Genomic DNA, 25,007 nt, shown 5'->3' on the forward strand with positions numbered 1-25,007 from the left:
ATTATTCCATGAAATAGAAAGGGGTGGAATGTTTCCAAATTCATTCTAGAAAGCCAGTATCACCCTGATACCAAAACCAGAAAGGACACATGAAGGAAAACAACAACAACAATAAACTATGGACCATATCCCTGAAGAACATAGATGCAGAAATTTGTAATAAAATTTTAGAAAATCATATTAACATATTAAGAAGATTGTATAACATGATCAAATGTGTTTCATTCTAGGTATGCCAGGATGCTTCAACATACACAAATCAATTAACTATAGTTAACCACACAAATAGAATTGAGGACAACAATCAGCCATCTCAATAAATTTAGGGAATACCTGTGATAAAATTTAGTAGTGATTTATCATAGAAACACTAAAAAAACCACAGGGATAGAAAGAAGTGACCTCTATATCATAAACACTATATAAAATAAACACAAAGCTAACATCATATTAAATTTGGGAAAACAAAGTGTTTCCTCTAAAATCAGGAACAACAAAAGGCTGTCCACTTTCACTACTCCTAATCAATATGATACTTGGAATTTTTTGTTGGATGCAGTGGCACATGCTTGTAATACCAGTGGCTCAGGAAGCTGAGGAAGGAGGATAACAAGTTCAAGGCAGCCTCAGCAACTTAGCAACATCCTGTCTCTAAATTAAATATACTACCTCCCACCCCAAATGGCTGAGGATGTGGCTAAGGGTTAAGCATCTCTGGGATCAATTCCCAGTGGTGGTGGTGGGGCAGGATCAGGAAGAAGAATTAAATAGGAGAGATACAAATAAGACAGGAAAAAATCAAATTCCTTTTGCAGATAATGTGATCTTAGAAGCTCCAAAGAGCTCTATCAAAAGACTTTAATACATTCAGCAAGTATCAGAATAAAAAACATTAACAGACAAAAATTAATAGCTTTTTTACATACCAATAATGAACTTGGTGAAAAAGAAATCAAGAAAACAATTCCATTCACAATAGCCTCCAAACAAACCAACCAACCCTAGGAATAAATCTAATCAATCAGGTGAAAGACCTACAAGCAAAATTACAGAACACTGAAGAAAGAAATTGAAGAAGATTCTAGAAGATGGAAAGACCTCCCATATTCCAAGATAAGAATTATTAATATTGTTAAAATGTCCAGATTACCAAAAGCAACATACAGATATAGTAGAACCATACTAACAACAATTGCATGGTACTGGCATAAAAGCAGACAGATAGATCAATGGAACAGGATAGAAAATAGAGATAAAAGACACACAGATACAGTCAGCTTATGCTTTCCAAAGGTGCCCAAAATATATGTTTGTAACATACAGCACTGGGAAAACTGGTTATCTATATGTGGAATAACAAGTCTAGATAGATATCTCTTCACCCAGCAAAAAAGACAAATGAATGGATCTGAGACTTATAAATTATACCAGAAACTTTACAACAGCTAGAAGAAATTTTATGGTAAACACCTCAACATGTAGGTACAGGCAAGAACCTCAATAGGGTTCCTAAAGCTCAAAAAATAATACTAAGAATTAATAGATGGGATGGAATTGAATTAAGTTTTCTGCACAACAAAGGAAGAATATAAGATGATGGAGAAAGAACTTATACAGTGGTAGAGAATCTTTGTGAGCTATTCTTGTGATAGAGGATTAATATTTAGAGGGGCTGGGTTGTGGCCCACTGGTAGAGTGCTCATCTAAGCATTTGTGAGGCACTGGGTTCAATTCTCAGCACCACATATATGTAAATTAACTAAATAAAGGTCCATTGACAACTAAAATTTTTTAAAAAAATATTTAAAATATATGAAGGATTCAAAAAATCACCAAAAATCAAATAACCATTTAATAAATGAGCAATAAACTAAAATGCTTCTCCAAAGAAGGAATAAAAATGACAACAAACCTATGAAAAAATATTCTACATCTTTAACAATTAGGGAAATGAAAATCAAAACTACACTGAAATTTTCTCTTACTCCAGTTTAAATGACAGCCATCAGAAATACAAATAATAATATATGCTGGAGAGGATGTTTGGAAAGAGCAATACTTTTACACTGTTGGTGAGATTGTATATTTGTACAACCACTATGGAAATCAGTATGGAGGTCTTCCAGACACTAGGAAGTAAACCACCATGACCCAGCTATACCACCATCCATATTAATCCTAAAGAATTAAATTCAGCATACTCTAAATATACATGCATCCCCATGTTTATAGCAGCACAATTCACAATAGCCAAATTATGGACCCAGTCTTCATATTCATGAATGTATGAAGAATAAAGAATGTGTTGTATACACAATGGAGTTTTATTTAGCTAAAAAAAATCAATTTTATCATTTTCAGGAAAATGTATGGAATTTGAGAAGAAAAATACGTCCAACTTAGAAACTCAGTGGTCACAGGTAAGGAAATAGGGAAGACAGTAGAATGAATTGGATATAACTTTCCTGAATTCATATATGAATACATGACCAGTGTAACTCCAGTCATGTACAACCACAAGAATGGGAAGTTATACTCCAAGTATGTATGATATGTCAAAATACACTTCACTGTCATGTATATCTAAAAGAACAAATAAAAAAGTAATATAATAAAAAAGTCAGTGGTCATGTTTTCTCTCATATGTGGAAGCTAGAGAGAAAAAGGGGGAAATCTCATGAAAATAGAAGGGAGATTAATATGGTATAGGAAGGGAGATTAATATGGTATAGGAAGGGAAAAGGGAGGTTTTGGGGAATGCAAATGACCAAATCATATTTTTCTATTTTGTGCATGTTCAAATATGTAACTATTCTTACTACTATGTATATAATGCACAAATAAAATGTTTAAAAGAAGAAAAAAATAATATTTTCCCTTCCTCAAATCGTTTTCTATCTCTATTATGTATGCGAGTGGTGTCTCCATTTAGAACTCTTGACACTCTGTGCCTCATTTGTCTCCTTTGCTCATCTGCAGTCATCCTCAGACACTATCAAGTAAACGTGCAGAGATGGAAAGTGTTGACCCTTCCATTGCTAGTAACAGAAACTTGTAGCTGGACATGTGGCAACACAGTTACACAATATTTCCCAGGTGTGGTGGCATTCAGATATGGCCCTGGGATTGTTGTCTCTGCAGAGGCAACACATAACTTATTTTCTCCAGGCTCTTCCTCTTCCTGCCTGCTGCAAACTAGGCATGCCACCAGCCTCACATTGACAGTGAGCATAATGACAACATCCTGGAGCAGGGGGTTCCTAAAACTTCTTTGTAACATGGCACCCTTGGTCACCTTGTGAAGCCTTTGACCTTCTCCTAATAACATTTTATAATATGTAACATGCAACATATGGAGTCATAACAAACCCAATTACACTGAGATATAATAATCAACATCTTAAATAACTCCATTTGTTATATGTTCATATAGCAATTTTTTATTAACACATAAAAGTATGAAACTTAGCAATAGGCCTATATATACAAAAATTCCAAAGGTGTGATATGTATGAATGATATTTCAAGATTTTTTAAATAATTGTGTTATATGCTACATGTGTTGCTAAAATTCCTGTGATTCGGTGTTACCATTTACAACTGAGAATGATAGACTTCGTGTAGAGGCTAGTGACAATAAAGATTTAATTTTTTTTCCCATTCGAGATCATAAACCTCTTAAATTCTATCCACGGACCCATCTGAGAGTATCCCAACCTCAGATTGAAACCATGCAGAGGATGGCAGAGCTTTCAGAATACCTGGCTTCCTGGATGACCTCTATGGGCTGAACCTGCCTGCATAGTCCTAGGAGAGAGAAATGAACACCTATCTTGTTTGTCACTGCCATTTATTTTTCTTTTCCCTCCATACAGTGATACAGACTATTTACACTCTGCCTAGTTAGTATGTCTTCAATTGGTGGACCTCCTTCTATCATTACTATCTGGCTATGGGTGCTTTCAACTTATGCTTACAAATGGCTTTGGTTGAAACAAAAAAAATGTCATCGAGGCAGAGTTTACATGCATATAAATGTACGCAATTTGAGTGCACAATTTAGTGAGTGTTGAAAAAAGTACATACTGTGTTACCATTGCTCCCACAAAGTTCCATTTAACCATCAATTTACCAGGCTGATGTCCTCTTCCGTCAGCCTACTCTGCTTCTTGGTCCCTGGCAATCATAGACCTGGTTTCCAGTGCTACAGATGAGACTTGTTTTCCTGGAGTTTCATGTAAATGGAATTATGTAGAATGTACTTTTTTATCTGGCTCCTTGGACTCAGTATTTATTTTTGAGGTTTCATATGTGTTGGTGCATTTATCGCCTTTCTGATTCTTTTCATTATTGAATAGTATTTGTATCTTTTCAGCATTTTATGAATATTTGAGTTACTTCCAGTTGGGCTTTTGTAAACAGAACTGCTATGACTGTTCACATACATTTCTCTATACTGTGGACTGATTTTCATTTTTTTTTTTTGGTAAATACCCAAGAGTTGAGTGACCAATTCAATGGGTAAGTAGATGTTTAACTACTAAAAGCCATCTGGAGATACATTTGTGAAGAACTGCTCTACCAGCAATATTGAGTATTCCTAATTGTAAACATGGTTTAAGGCTCTCTGTTTGAACTTGTGAATTCTTGGGTTGATGATCTTCAAGGTGGGTCTTGAGAAGCCTGGTATTTCCATCAAGTAATCAATTGGATCTCCAAGTACAGACTGTTTCCCTGCTTGGCAACAGATGAGAGCCCTATTCAGTCATTTCAGGCTTCCTAATTACTGATTTCTGCTAGGGTCTGTGGAGTCTCCCTTGTGCATATGCAGCTCAGGGTTTAGTCAGGGATTTGAGGATGGATTATACCTGGGTCTGGGGGATCTTTCTCTCTGTGGCTTTCTCCTTCCTGCTGAATCCACAGCCTCTCTATGCTCTGAACTCTGTTATTTTTCCTAGTTTAATGCTGTCATGTGGGAAATGTTCGTCCCAAATATACTTACTATATTTTCTCTAATACTTATTTATTTAGATTTATACACTTAATGGCTCTTTGTTTCATTCTACTTGCATACCTCTCATTTGGAGGCATTTTTCTTTAGCTTGAAGAATGGAATTTAATATTCTATATCTAACTCTTCTATTAACAAATTTTGAAAGTTAAAAATTTTCCTTTTATTGATATATTTGAGGGATACTTTTGCGGAGTATAAATCTATATTGTGATGTGTTTTTGTTTGTGTCTTTGTTGGTAGGGGAGAGGAGCATCAACAGTTTGAATATGTTACTCCATTTTTCTCTCATGTCTCTAAATTATTCTTTGCCTTTTACTTTCTCAAGCCTGCACTGTCTTGGCAGCTCACTGATCCTTTATAAGGAGTAAAGATAATTTTCTCATTTTTCTAATTATTCTTAAAGGGAAGTCTCAAACTAGTCTGCTATTTTTGGAAACATAAATTATATATATACACACACATATAAACATATACTGTGAACATGTATGTATGTGGGTATACATTTATTATCTTTAGACTTTTATTTCATTTTCTATAAAGAATTTATGTGGCTGATATATAGAAACACAAGTGCTATTTTTTATAGTTCCTTTATATCAACACAGAAAACAAACAAACATGATGAGAAGTGACCATGTTAGGCACCTTTGTTTTGTTTCCATTGAGCAATCACAGAATATTTCTCAGGTCAATAAAAATCACATGCAAAATTTTATTTCCTTTGATTGAATATTTGTGTGCATAGTTGTTTGGCATTAAAAATATTTTAATATGTGCTACTATAAGATGATTAAGAAAAATGTGCTGGATTTGTATTGAGAGAAAGTCCCCAGAATTTAGAAGCAATTCATTGTGTTTATATACAGCAAGGAGTACTATTGTGAAGTGATATGTGAAGAAAGTAACAAGCATGATAAATGTTTATCAAAAATTATTTATGTGAATTAAAAATATACATATAAGGCATTGTACATACACAGCCACATATTAAAAACACAAATTAAGAAAGATTTCTTACTTTTCTGAGATCCTGCTGCCCACCTGGGCTGGGTTGCCTCTGCACCAATCCAAACTCAATGGTTTGTCCCCAGTTTAGAAGCCATCTCTCCAGAAAGCTTTCCAAAACAATTCTAGATAACTTTGATGTCTGCCATATTCTGAAATCCTGTGGCATATTTGTACATTTTCTGCCTGAACAGCGTCACACATGACACAAGGCAAATAAATATTATCAGGTGTAAACAGGATTTCTTGGCATATTTTCTCTTTCTCCAACTAGATGTTAGCTGAGTGACTCTACACACTCGCTCCCCTGGAAGTCTAGTACTATTGTTGGTTGGGTCTTAGGAAAATACTTTATCTTCAAGCCACGTCATACTCAAAACCAGCCTATCCTTGTTAGAAGACAGACTATCACCTCATGTATTGTTTTCCACACTTTTCTTCTAAACTTTACCCCTTTCTTCTCTTTCTCTTACTTGGGATAAGACCTTGGCAGAGACATGGTCTTTCTAATTTCCTTTCTCTTCTCTGTGTTCGGACGTTTGGCTGGACTAGAGATAAAGATGTCAGAGTCTTGATAGTTTTCCTACTCACCTGTTATGGTGATCTCCCCACCTGGGTAATTGAAAAAGTCCTGTGAGTTCTTAACTAGCTCTTGTAGCCGTGTAAAACTCCTTTTCTTCCTTGTTCTGAACACTTTTTTTTCTTCAGCCTGTATACAATGTCAGCTGGCTTAGTACTGTCTTAGGTCATGGATTTGAATAAGCAATAAAAACCATGCAATCATAGGTACAAAGTTTCAGTTTGATGATTGGATCAGAATAAAAATTCTGGTGTTGTGTAGCACAGCATAGTGACTGTAGTCCATCATAATGTAAATTTAAAATCTCTAAAAGATATCAAATGTCCTCATTACTAGGAAATGATAATTAGAGATACACTAATTAACTAGATTTGATCATCCCACCATGGATACAGCCATCAAAACATCACACAATCCACAAATATATACAATTATTTCAGAATTAAAAAGAACACTTTCAACAATAGTAGTACAATTAAATGGTGATATAATTTCACAGGCTTTTCAAAGTATACCTTTTTTCTGAATGTATCATAACATTTGTATCTTTTTATCATTTTATAAACATTTATTTCCAGTTTGGGCCTTTGTGAAGAGAACTGCTTCTATCAATGTTCACATTTCTCTAAACTGCAGATATATTTTCATTTCCTTTTGGTAAATACCCAAGAGTGGAATGACCGATTTTATCTACCCAAAGCCAGCTTGACTATATTGATCCTTATCTATAGATACATCTGGGAAGAACTGCTCTACTAACAATATTGAGTATTCCTGATTGTGAACATGGTTTAAAGCTCTCTGTTTGAACTTATGAATTCTTGGGTTGATGATTTTCAAGGTGGGTCTTGAGAAGCCTGGGCTCTTTACCAAGTACTCTATGGACCTCCAAGTACAGACTGTTTCCCTGCTTGGCAACAGATGAGAGCCCTACTCAGTCATTTCAGGCTTCCTAGCTGCTGCTTTCTGCTAGGTCTGTGGAGTCTCCCTTGTGCATATGCAGCTCAGGGCTCAGTCAAGGATTTGAGTGGATTATACCTGGATCTGGGGGCTCTTTCTCTCTGTGGCTTTCTCCTTCCTGCTGAATCCACAGCTACTCTCTGCTCTAACTCTGTCATGATGCCTGGGTCAAAAGTCTGCAGTCTTCTGCTTAAATTCAAATTGCTCTAGATAATGACACTGAGGCTCTTTGGCTGGCAAAATTCCTTAAAACTTACCTCCCACCAGGTATGATTTTCTTTTTTCAAACACCAGATGTCCTCCATTGTTTGCAGTTTTTGACCTTTCTTTAGTGCTTTCAAGTAATTATTTTAAACACATTTTTCCCCAGAGTTTAATGTTGTCATATGGGAAATGTTTGTCTCAGATGAGCAACTTGCCATTATTTTTTTTGCTGCTGCAATTTCCTAGCCTGTTTGCATTTCACACTATCATTGTAATTTTATCTCACTGTTTGATTTCTATTTGTAAGTTCCACCTGTTCTATTTTCCATTTTCCCTCTTTTTTTTGGTCTAATTTTGCATTAATAAAAAAGTTATAACTACTTAATATCTTCCCTTCAGTTGGTTGTCAGGTTTATGAGTGCTTTATTAATTTGTTTTAAATTAGAAATTTTAGCATCTGATTTGATTTAATGATGTCTAATATAAATATGACTTTTAATTTTTCCTAGAAAGAAACTTACAAAATTATGCTCCATTGGCATTTATTTCCATCATCATTTTGTCATTTGAGTTTTCAGATATTTGAATCTAGAAACATGGGAATTGTAGCAAATATACTATATTTTCTTTAATATTTATTCATTTAGATTTGTACACTTAGTGGCCCTTCCTTTCATTCTACCAGTCATACCTGTCAATTGGAGACATTTTTCTTCTGCTTGTTATTCTGTTAGTCTAGATCTTCTAGTGACAAATTTTGAAAATTGAAAATTAAAAATTTTTCTTTTATTTTATTGCCATATTTAGGGGATACTTTTGCTGAGCATAAATCTATATTGTGAAGTGTTTTGTTTTTCTCTTTGTTGGTAGGGGAGAGGAGCATCAGCAGTTTGAATATTTTACTCCATTTTTCTTTTATTTCCCTCAATTACTCTTTGCCTGTCTCTCAGTTTCTCAAGCCTGCACTGTTGTTGATGTTCACTGATGCTCCATAAAGTGTAAAAATAAAATTTTCAGTTTTTCCTAATTCTTCTTAGAAGGAAGCTATAAACTAGTCTGTTATTTTTGGAAACATGTATAAATAAACAAACAAACAAACAAATAAATAAATATACACACACATATACACACACATATATGTTTTTTTGTTCACATATGTACAAAATACATTATCTGTATTTTATTTATTTATTTATTTATTTATTTTGAAATTAACATTTTATTTAACCCATTAAACCAAAAATATTTTAATTTTACTAATATAAAAATATAGTTTACATCCCAATTTTGATGATATATATTTGATATTGACAATATATTTCAATTTGGATTAGTCACATTTCAAGGGCTAATGCATCTCAACTGTAATGAAAGACATTGTCTTGCACGTTTCCATTGTCTGGCACATCTACTTGTAGACAACATATTGTGAGTTGTCTGTTACTTGCCAAACTCTATCTTATTCTTATAGATTAGACAGTTCACTAGCAGAATTTACTCATTATCAGTTTTTAAATTGATAATTGTGAGCCTAGCACTATGTCTGGTATTAGAAGAATGGCAACAAAATGGCTGACATGGAGGAGTCAACTGAACCATTTGACTGTTTGCAGATACTAACACAAGTAATAGGAGTGGTCAGGTTTTTGCATCATAGCATTTGACACAATTAGTAATGTTCTGTATTTCCTTACTAATACTGTTTGTGTGCATCTGTTTCTCCTATGGCATTCCATGAGGGAAGGAACTACATTTATTTACCTGTTTTCCATTATAGCACTGGCAAAATAAATGCACAGACACATACTGATTATCAGCCTCAACCAGTTCTCATTTCATTACTGTTTTCCAGTAAGTCACAAAAGACCAACATCTTCTTAATCTCCTCTTTAAAACAATTCTTATGGCCAACTCCAACAAATAAAAAGTAATCAAGAAATTTGCCACTGGTCAGTATTGTATTTATCCTATCTTCATCTACTTTCTTCCTCCAACACAAGTGAGGCACAAAGGTAAGAGCACTTTCCATCAATTTTCAGAATTTAAAACACATACACCTCAAAGGAGAGTGTAGTAAATACTGTTATGTACCAGTCGACAGTGGCATGGTACTCAAGGGTTCTAGAGATTTCAGAAGCTCCTTTGGGAAATAATTTTTTTAAGTTAAACAACAGAAACACTAACAGCTATGATTAAAGAAAACAAAATAAGCAAAATAGCATAAAATGACTAAAGGTGACACCTATTATTAGAGCAGGGGAAAATCCCAAACTTGTTCCTTAATGATAGCAATAACACTGTACTATAGAGTACTTCTGCTAATCTTCAGCATGCAAAGAAAATTTTATGTGGAAAGTTAACATCTGGAAGAATGTAAAAGTTGAGAATGAGAGTATCTCTTATCATTTTATTCTGTCTACAATAAAATGGCAATTTAATAACATGGGTCCTATCCAAATTAGCCAGTTAGCACAAAAACCCTCCAATTCCTAATCAAGTGTTCCCTGTTTTATAAATTACTGGTATCCATATGCCTTTTTATTTTATAGTACTGGGGATTAAACCCAGGAGCACTATCTAGCACTGAGCTACATCCCCAGCTCTTTTTGAGACAAAGTCTCACTAAGTTGCCCAGACTGACCTCTCAGCTTCCTGGGTAGTTGGGATTACAAATGTGTGCCACCACACCCAGTACAATATAAACATTTTTCAAAACATGTACTCATCTACTGTGTATAAATCCTTAATCAACTATCCTATTTAAAATGCACTAATTACTTTTTTGTTTCTTCTTAGGTGAGCATTCCAGAACTGCTGTAAGTTCAGTCTCTTCACTATGTTTTCTTTTCTTTTTTTTCTTTTTATGGTCACTTTGGTAACTACTGGAGTCACTGCACTGAAAAATAGGATCCTGATCTTCCTGGTGCTGCTTCTTCTTCTTCTTCTTCTTCTTCTTTTTCTTTGGCTCTTCCTCACAGAGGCCATTCATGTCATTACTAACCTGTAGCTCTTCCTCTTCCTTTGGAGTGATACCTGTAAAATCTGCTGGCTCTGTGGCACCATCATTTACTTCATAAATTTCTAGATCTTTCTTTTTCTTTTTCTTTGGAATTTTTTCAACAGATTCTTCAGTTAGAGTTTCTGTTACTTCTTCAGAAACATCAGGGTGCTTGGACTGCAAACAGGCAATATTTATTTTTCCTCGAATGCAAAATACTCCAGCAGCATCTGAGTCTAAACGAAATACTTCAAATTCTAATTCATCACCCACGTTTATCTCCAAGGTTTGCCACTGCTCAACTGACATCTGTTCAGGTTTAGGGACTGAGGCATTAAAACACCCATGTACCAAACAGCCAATGTGGCTAGAAGACACTTTATTAACTGTACCCATAAGCTTTTGCCCAGGTTCAGGGCTGAAAATAACAAAATCAGCTTCAATGTTAAGATGAATGTGTCCTTGATCATCATATATATCTCCCAGTTCACCCACAACTTTGATGTTATCATATGCAATAGGGACACCTAAAAGACTCTCGGAATAGCGCAGGAGCTCGGCATCCAGCTGCTCTCGGATACCGGTGCGTTTCCGGTTAAGGTAGCGGGGCGACAGGGCGATGTGCCCCCGGTGTGGCACGGCCACCAGACAGGAGTAGCGGCTGTTCACCAGAGCACAAGCAGCAGCATAGGTGGGCAGCTCTAGGCAAGGCAGGACGCCGCCTGTTCCTACCACTGGCGCCTCGGAGGCCGCCTTCGGCTGTGGAGACTCTGAGAAACCAGCAGCCATGCGGCAGGTTAGGTCTCTCCATTATCTGTATTTTAATTTTGTTTCCTAAAAAACTTTATGTGGCTGATATATAGAAATACAATTATTATTTCTCTAGTTACTTTATATCAACACACATCCAAAACAAACATGATTAGAAGTGGCTATGTTAGGTACCTTTGTCTTGTTTCCTTTGAGAAATCATAGTATATTCAACCATGTGACCAGCGCACTGGTTTCATTAAAGAGGTTCTTGGCATAAAAGTTAGCTAGTGAGATCAAAATAAACACACAGACTCAGTTACCTTTTTCTATGACTAGGTCTGAGACGACTCTCCCTCACACCTCGAACCACCCGGTAGGGCAGCAAGGATTACTCAGGGCTATCAGGAGAGAGAGAGAGAGCACGCCAGGGAGTGGCCTTTTATTGGGGAACAAGAAATTCAGGGGAGAATTCCATCCAATGAAGGTTGAGGGGGGCAGCACTCCAAGGTCAGGGTCAGTGATTGGCCTCAGGGTCAGTGGTCAAGTCACACCCCCACACGGACAGGCGCTTGCACCAGGAGAGGGTCGGGAAAGACACAGTTTAGCCAGAACGCCTCACACCCAAACCGGGAGTTGCCCAATCACGTGTGAGAATGGCTTCCCACAGTATATTTCTCAGGTCCATAAAAACATGCACAAAATTTTATTTCCTTTGATTGAATATTTTTGTGTGAATTTGTTGGGAATTAAATAGACTTTAATATGTGACACTAATTGTATAGAACCCCTCTCTCCAGAAAGAAAGAAATTAAAGGGATTTAATAAGAAAAAAACTTAAATACACATCTAGCACATTTTAAGAAAAATGTGTATTGAGAGAGAGTCTTCAGAATTTAGAAGCAATTCTCTATGTTTACATACAACATGGTGTACAGTTGTGAAGTGCTTTGTGAAGAAAGTATCAGGCATGATAAATGTTTATCAAAAATTATTTATGTGAATTAAAAATGTACATATAAGGCATTGTGTATACATATACATATCAAAAACACAAACTTTAAAAAAGTTCTTGCTTTTCTGACTTTATGAACTCCTGCTGCCTACCAGGGCTGGGCTGCCCCTGAATCAATCCAAACTCAACTTTCTGTCCTTGAGTTAGAACCCCCTCTCTCCAGAAAGGTTTCCAGAACAATTCTAAACAACTCTGATCTCTGCCATATTCTGAAATCCTATGGACAATGTCACACATGATACAAGGCAAAGAAACATTATCAGCTGTAAACAGGATTTCTTGGCATATTTTCTCTCACCCCAACTAGATGTTACCCGAGTGACTCTCCATGCTTGCTCCCTACAGAGCTCTCAGTACTACTACTGGTTGGTTCTTAGGAAAATACTTTATCTTCAAGCCATGTCATACCCAAAACCAGCTTGTCCTTGTTAGAAGACAGTATATCTCTTTGTGTTTTATTTTCCACACTTTTTTTCTAAACATTCCCCTTTTCTTTCTTTCTCTTACTTGAGAGAAGACCTTGGCAGAGACATGTTCTTTCTAATTTCTTTTCATTCTCATATGCTCTGATGGCTAGCAGGACTAGAGAGAGAGAAAGACAGACTCTCCATAGTTTTTCTACTCACCTGTTATGGTGATCTCCCCATCTGGGTAGTTGAAAAATCCTGTGAGTTCTTAACTGACCCTTGCAGCTGTGTAAAACTCATTAACTTTCCTGTTTTCAAACACTTTTATTTTCATCAAACTGTATCAATGTCAGATGACTTACTATTATCTTATGGTGTGGATATTAGTAAGCAATAAAAATCATACTATTATAGGTACAAAGTTTCAGTTTAAAGATTAGATCAGAATATAAATTTCTGGTGTTGTATGGAATAACATAGAGACTGTAGTCAATAATAATGTGTATTTTTAAAAAGCTAAATGGGTGTAAAATATTCTTACCACAAGGAAATGATAATGATAGATATGATAATTAACTTGATTTGTTCATCTTACTATGCGTATATCTATCAACAATACCCAAATTAAACCAGGAAGACATAGAAAACTTAATCAGTTTAATTTCGAGCAATATAATTGAAGATGTAATCAAAAGCTTACCAACAAAAAAAAATCTCAGGATTAAATGGAATCTTTGCCAAGTTCTGACAGACCCTCAAAAAAGAACTCATTCTATGAAGCTCATCAAGGAAAGAAACTTTCAGATCAGTATCTCTCATAAACGCAGATGCAAAAATTCCCAATTAAATTCTGGCAAATTGTATACAAACACATATTGAAAAGATAGTGCTCATGATCAAGTGAGGTTCATTCCAGAGATGCAAGATTGGTTGAACATGTGGAAATCAATAAATGTAATTCATCACATCAAGAGAAATGAACATAAAAACCACATGCTTATCTCAATAGATGCAGAAAAAAAGCATTTGACAAGATTCAGGTCCATTCATGCTTAAACACTAGAAAAACTAGGGATAGAAGAAACATTAATCAATGTTATAAAAGGGTTATGTGCTAACAAGGCTAACATCATTCTAAATGAAAAAAAAAATGGAAGAATTTGCTATAAAAACTGGAATAAGACAGGGATGTCCTCTTTCACCATTTCTATTCAAAATAGTTTTTGAAACCCTAGCCAGAAAAATTAGACAAAAGAAAGAAATTAAAAGGATTTAATAAGAAAAGAACTTAAATTGTTCCTATTTGCTGACAAAATGATTCTATATTTATTAAACTCAACTCCTCCAGAATGCTTCTTGAACTCATAAACGAATCTGGCAAAGTAGCAAGATATAAAATTAATACAAATGTATCAATTGCATTCCTATACAGAAAAATTGGGAAAATTAATCCCATTCACAGTAGCCTCAAACAAACAAAAATCTTGGGAATCAATCTAACAAAAGAAGTGAAAAAACTCTATAATGAAAACTACAGAACACTAAATAAATAAATTGAATAAAGCCTTAGAAAATGGAAAGACCTCCTATGTTCTTGAATAGGCAAAATAAATATTGTCAAAATGGCCAGACTACCAAAAGTGCTATTCACATTTAATGCAATACCTATTAAAATCTTATTGATATTCTTCATAGAACTAGAAAAGGCAATCATTAATTTCATTAGAAAAAATAAGAGGCCCAGAATAACCAAAGTAATTCATAGCAAGATATGTGAAGCAGAAGGCATCATAATACCAGAACTTAAATTATTCTATTTGGTGGGTGCCAAAGAAAATGGATACATCCTATACAAATTGGATGCAAGGGAGCAAATGGTCAGTTTAGAGCTAGTTAAGTTTTGGGAACTCCAAGGATAAATTGTTCAAGCAAGATGCAGTGCACAGTCATGATTCATAATAAATGATTGTTTTATTATTGATGTGGGGCTCCTAATTATGAAGCATGGTATAGGGACAAATTGTAAGGTGAGTTCTAGGTCCAGGGAAATGTTAGGATGGAATGAATAAATGCAGGAAAAGGGAAAATTCAGCAACCTACAATCTGTTTCACTGACTATATTTCAATATTTTGAATACTTTCTGATCATTGATGACTGCCATTTACCAAAAACCTGGAGTAGTGTCTATGTCAGTGTTGTGTGCACAGTGCCAGCAAAGTGACAAATAATCATAATATTTTTCTTAAATGAATAATTTAAAAGCAGAATCATGCTTTTCAGACCAACCTTAACTTTGATCTACTGAAATTTTATATATTCTCACAATGTTCAGAAAGCATGTTGAATAGGAAAAAATATCAGAGACAAAGGGTACTCTGAGTATTTCTTACCCCTCATCCTGATCCCAAACCAGGTTTTCTGATTTCTAAGTGAATTTACAGGATGTGAGTTTCATTGACTGGTTTGATTCATTTTTATGTTCCTAGAAAGAAGCTCATATGGATAAGTTCAGCAGTATTGAATAAAACCTGGTATGATTACTTTTGTAGTTTGGTGCATCTTAGATGTTCAACCTCCTTTCCTATGTTTTGAGCTTATTCTGTTTATTCACTCATTTAAAAATTACTGAGTACTTGTGTTGTATGAAAGAAAAGAAGGTTAGCACTCTCCTAGACAAGGATGGAAGAGGCCCTTGGGCCTGACAACACACATATGGTGAAGGCATTGCCACCTACTTTATGGCATCTAACCATCAATTTTCTCAAGTTCAAGAGTCAAATAGACCACAACCCAATAATTTTGGGTGACTTTAACATGCCTATTTCATCACTTGTTAAATTTTCCAAACAAAAGCTAAACAAAGAAACTATAGAACTCAATAATACAATCAATAACTTAGACTTAACTGACATATATAGAATATTCCATCCTTCAATGAGAGAATATACTTTCTTCTCAGCAGCACATGGGTCCTTCTCTAAAATAGACAATACAGTATGCCACAAAGCAACTCTTAGCAAATATAAAAAAGTAGAGATACTACCCTGATTCTATCAGATCATAATGGAATGAAATAAGAAATCAAAGATAAAACAAGAACCAAAATCCACTACATCACCTGGAAACTAATATGCTACTGAATGAACAGTGGGTTACAGAAGACATCAAGGAGGAAATTAAAAAAAAATTTAGAGGTGAATGAGAACACAGATACAACATATCAAAATCTCTGGGACACTATGAAAGTAGTTCCAAGAGGAAAGCTCATTGCATAGAGTTCATTCCTTAAAAAAAGAAAAAGTCAACAAATAAATGACATAACACTACATCTCAAAGACCTAGAAAAAGAAGAACAAACCAATACCAAAAGCAGCAGAAGACAGGAAATAATTAAAATCAGAGCTGAAATCAATGAATTTGAAACAAAAGAAATAATTTAAAACATAGACAAAACAAAAAGTTGGTTCTTTTAAAAAATAAAATTGATAAACCATTAGCCATGCTAATGAGGAGAAGGAGAAAGAAACTCAAATCACTAACATATGTGATGAAAGAGGAAATATCACAACAGACACTACAGAAATACACAAGATAATTAGAAATTATTTTGAAAACTTGTACTCCAATAAATAGAAAATATTGATAGCATTGACAAATCTCTAGAGTCATATATTTTGCCAAAATTGAATCAGGATGATATACATAATTTAAAGAGATCAATTTCAAGTGACAAAATATCAGACACCATCAAAAGTCTACCAACCGAGAAAAACCCAGGACTGGGTGGATAAACAGCCAAGACCTTTAAAGAAGATCTAAAACCAATACTCTCCAATTTATTTCAGGAAATAGAAAAAGAGGCAACACTTCCAAACTCATTCTATGAAGCTAATATCACTCTGATTCGAAAACCAGGCAAAGACATATCAAAAAAAGAAAACTTCAGATCAATATCTCTAATGAACATAGATGCAAAATTCTCAATAAAATTCTGTCACATCAGATACAAAAATTTATCAAAAAGATTGTGTACCATGATCAAGTGGAATTCATCCCAGGGATGCAAGGTTGGCTCAACATATGAAAATCAATAAATGTAATTCATCACATCAATAGACTTAAAGATAAGAATCATATGATCATCTCAAGAGACACAAAAAAGCATTTGACAAAATACAGCACCCCTTTATGTTCAAAACCCTAGAAAATCTAGGGATAACAGGAATATGTCTCAACATCATAAAGGCTATCTATGCTAAGCACCAGGCCAACTTCATTCTAAATGGAGAAAAATAGAAGGCATAACCTCTGAAAACTGGAGCAAGGCAAGAATGCCCTCTTTCACCACTTCTATTTAACATAGTTCTTAAAACACTGGCCAGAGTAATTAGACAGATGAAAGAAATTAAATGGATACACATAGGAAAAGAAGAACTCAAATTGATACTATTTGCTGATGATTGATTCTATACCTGGAAGACCCTAAAATTTCCACCAGAAAACTTCTAGAACTAGTAAGTGAATTCAGAAAAGTAGCAGCACATAAAATCAACACCCACAAATCAAAGACATTTCTGGATATCAGTGACACATCTTCAGAAGGGGAAATGAGGAAAACTACCCCATTCTCCATAGCCTCAAAAAACAAAACAAAACAAAACAAAAACTTGGGAATCAACTTAACAAAAGATGTGAAAGATCTATCTATATAATGAAAAGGTCAGAACCCAAAAGGAAGAAATAAAAGAAGACCTTAGAAGTTGGAAAGATCTACCTTGCTCTTGGATAGGCAGAATTAATATTATCAAAATGACCATACTTTCAAAAATACTATACAGATTTAATGTAATTTCAATCAAAATTCCAATGACACTCCTCGTATAAATAGAAAAAGCAATCATGAAATTCATCTGGGAAAATAAGAGATCCAGAATAGCTAAAGAAATCCTTAGCAGGAAGAGTGAAGCAGGTGGCATCACTATGTCAGACCTTAAACTATACTACAGAGCAACAGTAACAAAAACAGCAATGGTATTGGCACCAAAATAGACTAGTAGACCAATGTTACAGAATAGAGGACACAGAGACTAACCCACAAAATTACAATTATCTTATATTAGACAAAGGAACCAAAAATATGCATTGGAGAAAAGAGCCTCTTCAACAAATGGTGCTGGGAAAACTGGAAATCCATATGCAACAAAACCCCTATCTCTCACCATGCACAAATCTCAACTCAAAATAGATCAAGGATTTAGGAATACAACCAGAGACCCTGCATCTAGTAGAAGAAAAAGTAGGATCTAATCTCCATCATGTGGGATTAGGCCTCAACTTCCTTAATAAGACTTCTGTGGCACGAGAATTAAAACCAAGATTTAATAAATGGGATGGAAACTAAAGTTTCTTCTCAGCAAAAGAAACAATCTGTGAGGTGACTAGAAAACCTACATCTTGGGAGCAAATTTTTACCCCTCACACATCAGATAGAGCACTAATCTCTAGGGTATATAAAGAACTCAAAAAGCTAAGCACCAAAAAAAAAAACCTCAATAAATAAATGGGCCAAGGACCTGAAGAGACACTTTCTCAGAAGATGATGTACAATCAATCAACAAATATATGAAAATATGTTCATCATCACTTGCAATTAGAGAAATGCAAATCAAAACCACTCTAAGATTTCACCTCACTCCAGTCAGAATGGCAGCTCTTATGCATACAAACAATAATAAGTGTTGGCGAGGATGCAGGGGAAAAGGCACACTATTGTATAAGGCAAGTTTGTTGCTTGGGAACCGAGGCAGGCAGTTTTCCTATCTCTCAGAGAGGCAACAGGGAAACTGGCATGTCCCTTTATCTTCTCAAGGAGAGAGCAGGGAAACGAGTAAGTCCCTATCTCAGAGGCCCATAAGTTGTCTCCTATCTCTCAATGAGAGGACTAGGAGACACCTGCAGGTCTCCAGGCTGGTAGGTTTTATCTCAGGTTAGTTTCTATTTCTTGGGAATAAAAACAATATTCATAAAGTGGGGGTGGGGAAAGGAAGATGGCTGCAATTATGCTAATACCTTCCTTTGTGTCATACAACTCTTGCTTCAGCCCTGATATATATATCTCCAACTACTTCTCTCTAAACCTGGATGCCCAGAACTTGTGCCAATTCCTAAGATTTGGTTTGGAAGTTCATAAGTCACATGTTTATCAAACTTCCCTGGTACAGTTTTCCCTAAGTTATCTGGGTTAAAGACAAAGTTATTTATTTATGGTTTTAATTTTCAAATTGTCACCTAGAACTACTTTTGAAAATCCAGTAAAAATCTGCATTAATGCCATGACAGTGTGAAATTATCCTTCAAATTTAGAATGCTTCCTGTCACTTTCTGTGCTTACCTTGGGAGGACTAGTAACAAGCAATCCATGGACTGGCACTGGTCTGTGGATTAACTTAGATAAGAATGATGTAAAGAAATGTGAAAAGGAGAGGAAATTTAGATGTTGTATATGAGAGGAAATAGAAAAAAAGAGTGTTGGAAACACACCAGTGTAGAAGATTACAATGGAGGTCTTCAGTGGGAAGCATGATCAACCAGGGCAGGTCTCACCTGTCCATCTGATATCCCTTTATTTTTGGTGTACCAGTAGCAGCCAAAGTGCACAGTTTACATTATTATTCACTTTTGATGTTGTATATTCCATGGGTAGGGACAGATATGTAATGACTTCTATCCACCATTATAGTATGATGTAATTTTATTGCCCTCAAGATTTTCTATGCCCTGCCTAGTTGTCCTTCCCTTCCATTTAACCTTGGTAATAACTGATCTTATTTTACCCATAGTTTGCCTTTTCCATAATGCTACATCTTGGAAAAATATATTATACAGGCTTTTCAGATTGGTTTATTTCCTTTGGTAACATACATTTAAGATTTTTGATGTTTTTTCATGCCTTGAGATTTCTTTTTTTAATTAATCAAAAAAATGATAGCATAATGCATTGCAATTCTTATTACATGTATACAGCACAATTTTTTGTATCTCTGGTTGTATATAAAGTATGTTGACACTAATTCATTCCTTGGAAATCTAGGAAAGTATGAAAATCAATAAATTCATCACATCTCTCTCCTTGGTTTATACCCAAAGACTTAAAAACAGCATGCTATAGGGACACAGCCACATCAATGTATACAGCAGCACAATTCGCAATAGCTAAACTGTGGAACCAACCTAGATGCCCTTCAGTGGATGAATTGATAAAAAAAATGTGGCATATATACACAATGGAATATTTCTCTGCCATAAAAGAGAATAAAATCATGGCATTTGTAGGTAAATGGATAGAGTTAGAGAAGATAATGCTAAGTGAAGTTAGCCAATCCCCCCAAAACAAATGCTGAATGTTTTCTCTAATATAAGGAGGCTGACTCATAGTGGGGTAAGGAGGAAGCATGGGTGGAATAGATGAATTCTAGATAGGGAAGAGGGGTGGGAGGAAAAGGGAGGGGCAAGGGATTAGCAAGGAGAGCTGATTTCTTTTTAGCATGAATGATATTTCACCCTATGAATGTTCTGGCTTGTTTTTACTTTTTCAAAAGCTGAGGTAGTTATCCACTATATTTACTTTTATTAACATGCAATAGTTGTGCAAACAGTACAAACTAATGGGTTTCACTGTGATGTTTTCATCATGCTTATATTGTGCATTGGTCATGTCTACCCTCCCTTCTATCCCATCTAATTCCCTCCATTCCTCCTCCTTCTTCAGCTGCTTTACCATGTTGTAATGCTATCTTTTTTACTTTCAGGTCTTTTTTATTCTTTTAGTTTACACTGATGAGAAAAATCATGTGATACTTGTCTTTCTGTTTGCAAGTTATTTTGCATATCATGATAACTTCCAGTTCCACCAATGTTCCTGCAAACAGCATCAGGTTATTCATTGTGGCAGTTTTTTTTTAACATATGTAACACATTTTAAAACATACTTTCATTTGTTGACTGGCATGTAGACTGATTCTATATAATGATTATCATGAAAAGTGCCACAATAAAAATGGGTATGCAAGTATCTTTTGTATGCTGACTGCATTTCTTTTGGATACATTCCCAGTAGTGTTATAGCTGGATCAGATATTAGTTCCATTTTCATCCATACTGTTTTGTATACTAATTACTAATCCTACAATAGTGTGTGTGGTTCCCTTACTTCACATCCGATACTCTTGCATTTTTTATTTTTTTCTTTGATCCTAGCCATGCTAATTGAGATGAGATGGAATCTCAACATAGATTTGATTTGATTTCCCCTGATGGTTAAACATGTTGAATATTATTTCCTGTATTTATTAGTCATTTGTTCTTATTCTTTTCAAAAGTGTTTATTCAGGTTTTTTGCCTATGTTTTGATTCATTATTTGCTTTTTGCTGTTAAATTTTTGGATTTATTTTTATATTCTTGTCATCAATCTTCTGTTTGTTGCATAGGTTGGAAAATATTTTCTCCCAATCTGTAGGTTATCCCTTCACTCTTCATTTTTTCTTTACCTATGTAGAAGTTTTTAAATTTGATATTATCCCATTGGTCAATTCTTGCTTTTCACTTCTGAGCAAGAAAGCATTTTGTGCCAATATCTCAAAGTGTTGATCAGTGTTTTTTTTTTTCTAGTAGCTTTGAAGTTCCAGGTCTTACATTAAGGTGTCCCATCATTTTGAGTTGATTTCAGTACAGGATGTGAGAGAGGGATCTAGATTTAATCTTCTACGTGTGGATATCCAGTTTTCCCGGCACAATTTGTTGAAAGGCAGTCTTTTATCTAAGGTATGTTTTGGCAGCTATATTGAGAATCAGTTGGCTATAGATGCTTAGAATTATTTGTGAGTCAGGGAATATTCTATTCTATTGATCTATGTATCTTTTTAAAAATTCTAGTACCATGCTGTTCTTTTTCCTATGACCTTTTAGTGTATTTTGAAATCAATTATTGCAGGGTCTCCAGCATTGCTCTAATTTTCCGAAGGATTTCTTTAGCTATTTCGCAATGTTGTGCTACCATATGAATTTTAGAATTGTTTCTGGTTCAGTGAAGAACTAATGCTAATGTCATTAGCATTGTGATGGGAATTACTTCAAAGCTGTAGATTTCTTTTGGAAGTATATCTATTTTATAAATATTCATTCTCACAATCCATAAACATGGGACATCTTTTCACCCTCTAGTATCTTCTTCAATTTCTTTATCCAGCATTTTGTAAGTTTTTTTTAAAAAAATTCACTTTTTTAGTTGTAGTTGGACACAATAGCTTTATTTTATTTATTTATTTTATGTGGTGCTGAGGATTGAACCCAGGGCCCTGGACTTGCTAGGGAAGCGCTCTACCGCTGAGCCACAAGCCCTGTCCAGTGTTTTATAATTTTTTGTTGCAGAAGTCTTCCATACATTCAAATATCAAAAACTGCTGATTTATATATGTTGAATTTCTATCTAACTCCTTTGTTGAATTTTTTCATTAGTTCTAAGTCTTTTGGTGGAGTCTTAAATATTCTATGTATAGAATCATCATCTAGAAACAGGGATGTTTATTTTCTATTTGTTTATCTTTTATTTGTTTCTCATGATTAATTGCTTTGGGCAACATTTGTCCTACTGTACAGACTAAGAGTCAAGGCAGTGGCCCCTATTTTATTCCTGACCTCAGTGGACATGATTCAGTTTTTTCCCCTTCCTTAGGGTATTAACTATGTGTTTATTATAGATAACCTTTGTTATATTGAAGTATGATCCCTCTATACCTAATTTAGCCAGATATGTTTTTCATGGAGAAATGTTGAAATTAATCAAATGTTTTTAAACATACATTGTTAGTATTATGTGATTTGTATCTTTGATTTTACTTATATGTGAATTATGTTTGCTGATTTATATATGTTAAATCACTCTTGCATTCCTGGAATAAACCCCATGCGAAAATGGCATATGGTCTTTTAATATGTTGTGATTTCCATATGCATGAATTTTATTGAGAATTTTTACAGCTATGGTATATAAATATAAATATATATGTGTATATTTGTGTGTGTGTGTGTGTGTGTGTGTGTGTGTTTGTCTTTTTCTGGTTTTGTTAGCAGGGTAATAGTATTTATTAGAATGAATTTGTAAAGGTTCTTTCACTTTTGTTTTATGAAACAGTTCGATTGGCATTGGGGTTAGTTATTTTCAACATCTGGTAAAATTCAGTAGTTAATCCATCCTATCTTTGGCTATTCATTGTATTTTTTTCTGCTTCATCTCATTCTTAATTATTGATCTATTTAGATTTCTTATATCTTCTTTGTTCAAATTTGATAGATCATATCTTCCCAGAAATTTTTCCACAACTCCTAGTTTTCCAATATATTGGCATAATGTTTCTCAAAATATTTACTAATGTTTCTGAATATTTCAGTGTTATCTGTTGTAATGTGTCCTTTTTCACCTCGAATATTATTTATTTTGGTCTTTTCTTTGTTTCTTTATTTAAAAGTTTGTTCATTTTGTTTATTTTTCCCAAGCATCAACTCTTTGTTAATTTGATGCTTTATATTATTCTTTCAGTCTCCATTTCATTTATTTCTTCTCTGATCTTTGTTATTTCTTTACTTTTACTGATTTGGAAATTGGTTTGTTCCTTATTGTCCCTAACACATGGAGATGCATTATTAGGTTATTTATTTGAGATCTGTATTTTATTTTTAAAATTTTGCTAACTTCCTGTATGTGAGAGAAAATATTTGACCCTTAAATTTTCTGAGTTTGACTTCTTCTCTTAGCATGATGTTCTCCATTTGTATCCATTTACCTGAAAATGCCATAATTTCATTCTTCTTTATGAATGACTAAAACTATTTTCTTACCACATTTTCTTAATTCATCCTTGTAGGTACACATTGCTATAGATTTCCCTCTTCATACTATTGTTTCTGCATCCCACAGATTCTGGTAGTGTTGTGTGTTCATATTCATTTGATTCTGGGAATTTATAATTCCTTTGTTTTCCTCAGTGAGACACTGTTTAGTAGGATGTTGTTTAATCTGTGAATCTGTAATTTATGCTGTCTCTCATCATTGATTTCTAGTTTTATTGCAATCTAATCTGATAAAATGCAAGAAATTGTTTCCAGTGTTGTGGACTTGTGATGACTGGCTTTGTGACCTAATGTTTAGTCTATCTTGAAAAAATTACTTGCACTGATGAAAAGAATGTGTATTTTTCAGCAGTTGGATGGAGTATTGTGTGGCTATCCCTTAAGTCCATTTGATCTGTTTTGTAATTTAGCATTGTTGTTTTTGTTGGACTTTTGTGTGGTTATGTAGATGAAAGTAGCATATTGGTCACTCACTATTATTGTATTGGAACCTATCTCTTACCTTATGTTTAGTATTGTTTATTTTATAAAATTGGTTGCTCTGCCATTCTGTATATTAAATATGTATATGTATATTAAATATCATTAGAGTTTTTCAGTATATGGTTTCCTTGATTAGTATACAGTGACCCTGTATTTCTCTTCTAACTGACTTTATCTTGAAGTCTATTTTGTCAGGTTTAAGTATGCTACTCCAGATTGTATTTGGATCCTCTTTGCTTGTAAATTCATTTTCTGTTTTTTTTCAATTTATTTTCAAGAGAATTATAGGTACACATATTAGTCAGGTTCATTCTGAGAAAATTGGACATGCAAGGAATTTAAATTCAGTCCATATTTCTCCATATTACCCCATCCATTCTCCTTCCTATTCTCTATTGATCTTCTTTTCACTCATCTATTCATTTTTATTAGTTTTTCTAATTATATATAAAGGTGAGCTTTTCTGTGATATATCTATATTCACATAGCATGATTTTAAAAAATAATTCCATATTTCCTTCCCTCTACCATCCCTCTTACCCCCTCTCAATTTTTTTCTATTCTACTGACCATCCCTATGATTTTTGATATCCAGCCTCCTCTCTTTCTTTTTTTTAGGTTTTTGAGACATCTCCATATTACCCTCCTGTTTTCCATTTTTGTTTATTTGGTCCAAGGATTGAA

At 34.4% G+C, this 25,007-nt stretch overlaps 1 protein-coding gene, 1 non-coding gene and 1 pseudogene across 2 annotated transcripts in view; 1 reads left to right on the forward strand and 2 right to left on the reverse strand.

Annotated features, from left to right (window-relative positions):
• The window catches only part of LOC101956106 (NXPE family member 1), an 83,310-nt gene that overhangs the window by 28,297 nt on the left and 30,006 nt on the right, over window positions 1-25,007 (reverse strand). The window lies entirely within an intron of this gene.
• On the reverse strand, window positions 10,320-11,569 carry LOC144377192 (DNA-directed RNA polymerase I subunit RPA43 pseudogene; annotated as a pseudogene).
• LOC120890197 (U6atac minor spliceosomal RNA) lies at window positions 15,570-15,695 on the forward strand. The gene has a single exon (XR_005734439.2). It is a non-coding gene; the product is annotated as a U6atac minor spliceosomal RNA (small nuclear RNA).

The sequence above is a fragment of the Ictidomys tridecemlineatus genome, chromosome 4 (assembly GCF_052094955.1).
Source record: "Ictidomys tridecemlineatus isolate mIctTri1 chromosome 4, mIctTri1.hap1, whole genome shotgun sequence".
Lineage (NCBI taxonomy): Eukaryota > Metazoa > Chordata > Mammalia > Rodentia > Sciuridae > Ictidomys > Ictidomys tridecemlineatus.